Consider the following 2,500-nt stretch of genomic DNA (forward strand, 5'->3'; position numbering starts at 1 on the left):
GTTCTGCCCTCGACCAGTAGCAAACCAAGGGAGGTGGGTCCACCATCCCGTTAAAGAATGTTAGTTGTTATGCTCTTGGTCAGACCAAGTCTCCAAGAAATTTGAACGTCATGATAATCAGGCTATAGAAATGCAGGACATCAGCAGGGCCCACAAACAGTGAGACAGATATGTCCAGAAAGACTAAAGCAAGCTTTGAAAATGAGGTTTATCTTCTATTATCAGATGGAACGTCTTCTGATTGGCTGAGCAGGTGTCCTTTATTCCTCGGTAGCAGGACACCTATGATGTCATGTGGGCGTGCGGGCGTCTAAGTTACTCCTTTTCTAACTTTCTGGCGAAGTGCCGTTACTAATTCTATCACATCTGGTTGTCTAGTCAAGACCGCGTCGTTAGTTTTATCGCATCTGGTTGTTTAGTCAAGACCCCGTTACTAATTCTATCGCATCTGGTTGTCAAGTCAAGACCCCGTCGTTAATTCAATCGCATCTGGTTGTCAAGTCAAAAACCCAGTCGTGCATTCTATTGCATTTGGTTGTCAAGTCACCCCAACATTCTGCGCGCGTCCTTACATGCCTCCGATAGAGGCGCGTCTCACTAGATTAGGAAGTGGTGCCCATAGCAACGTACCAAGCGCAGTGGTTTATCTACTTTCTCATGAAGCCTTAGATCAATTCTTAAATGCCGGTAACCGGGTGATAACCGGAATAACAGCCTTCGAGGTGTCCCGATAACAAGGGAAAATGGACTTGGCTGCGTCGGGCTGTTAGAACGCTCTGCCTCATCCATTATTTCCCTTGATTTCGGGACACCTCGTCGGCCGCTATTCCATACCTAGCTGGTGTGTTCATGGACATACCTGTATGGAAGTGTACGAGTGCATCTTTAGCCCTAGTATATTCACACAGTATATGTGTTATGTGTGGACCTTTGGTGATTTGTAATAATTGTGGAGAATGTCGGAGATCCTGTGTGAATGCAAAATTGCTACATGGTGGTGTGCATTTCTCACAATGCCAGTACTTTGTGTAAATTCTATGCAGATACATTTCTGTGGAAAAAAAACCTGCAGGTAGGTGTTATACATGGCGCATTGGCATAGACACATTTTTCTTCTCTGGTTCATTTAGAAATTGATGGATTTTGTTGCTTGTCTGCCACAAATTCCCACATCGCATCCACGCCACGCTACCATCACCGCTGCCAACCACTACCTTAACCCCTTTCAAGCGCCTTAGTGTGCTCTCTCTCTCTCTCTCTCTCTCTCTCTCTCTCTCTCTCTCTCTTTCTCCCTCTCTCTCTCCATCTCTCTCTCTCAGTCTGTCTGTCTGTCTTTCTTTCTCTCTCTCTCTCTCTCTCTCTCTCTCTCTCTCTCTCTCTATCTCCCCCCCCTCTCTGTGTGAAACTAATGACGCTGTGTGGAGAGCTTAATGAAGATGAAGGACTCTCTAAGTGGTCCTCGCACTGGGAGTGCTGGTTTTGGGTCGTCCAATTTTACTCCAGTATGAGGCAATGTCTGAACATGTGTATACTGTGTGTGCAGTACAGTGTACAAGTGCATATGCTTGTATGTCTGTGTTGGTATGTAGGCCATACACTGAGGCATTAGGATGAATATAGTATGTATTGATTTTTGTAAGGCATATTCGGGCAGTGTGTTTGTTCATGTATATTAGTGTGTATTTGGGTGTGTGTGTGTGTAAGTGTGTGTATGTGTGCCTGAGTGAGAGTGGATATATTGTGTGTGATGTGTCCATGTGCATGTTTGTGTGCGTTTTAGCATCCGTGTCTGGCATGGCAAACCGTGTAAAACTATAGGGCCCACCGCTGTCCTGCTGGCTTGGCCAAAGAGTATAATTACCCAGTGTTATTCCAACACTTCCACTTATTCCGACTAGAGGAGTGTTAAAATTGACTCTTTAAGTGCTGAATTAACACTGCCATAAGAGTATAATTATGGGCATTTACGAAGCCGAATGAAACACTGCTGCTTCTGCTGCTGCTGTGTGCCATTGTTTGCTAGACGTAAAAGCCTAAACGCCTTCACCCTATAAAGACACCACCAGACTGCAAACTGCTGCCCCAGCCCAAAAAAGTAGCACACAAAAAAGACTGCACTTCAGGAGGAAGGCAAGGAGGACACGCAAACATGATAAATTACACACCGAAACACAAACACACACGCACAAAAACACACACACACACACACACACACACACACACACACACACACACACACACACACACACACACACACACACACACACACACACACACACACACACACACACACACACACACACACGACAATGCAAATATAGATCTTCACACTTTTGTCGCCTGATGAGGCTACTTCACTGATAAATAATTTAAATGAAGGGTGGCCATGGCATCGCATTAACGAGAGAAAGGACATATGTATTATTTATGTGTGCTTATATATTTATATACAGTAGCCTAAATATTTCTTTATCTTTATCTTATCTTTATATCTCTTTCT

The sequence above is a fragment of the Engraulis encrasicolus genome, chromosome 19, assembly GCF_034702125.1.
Source record: "Engraulis encrasicolus isolate BLACKSEA-1 chromosome 19, IST_EnEncr_1.0, whole genome shotgun sequence".
In the NCBI taxonomy this organism is placed as follows: Eukaryota; Metazoa; Chordata; class Actinopteri; order Clupeiformes; family Engraulidae; genus Engraulis; species Engraulis encrasicolus.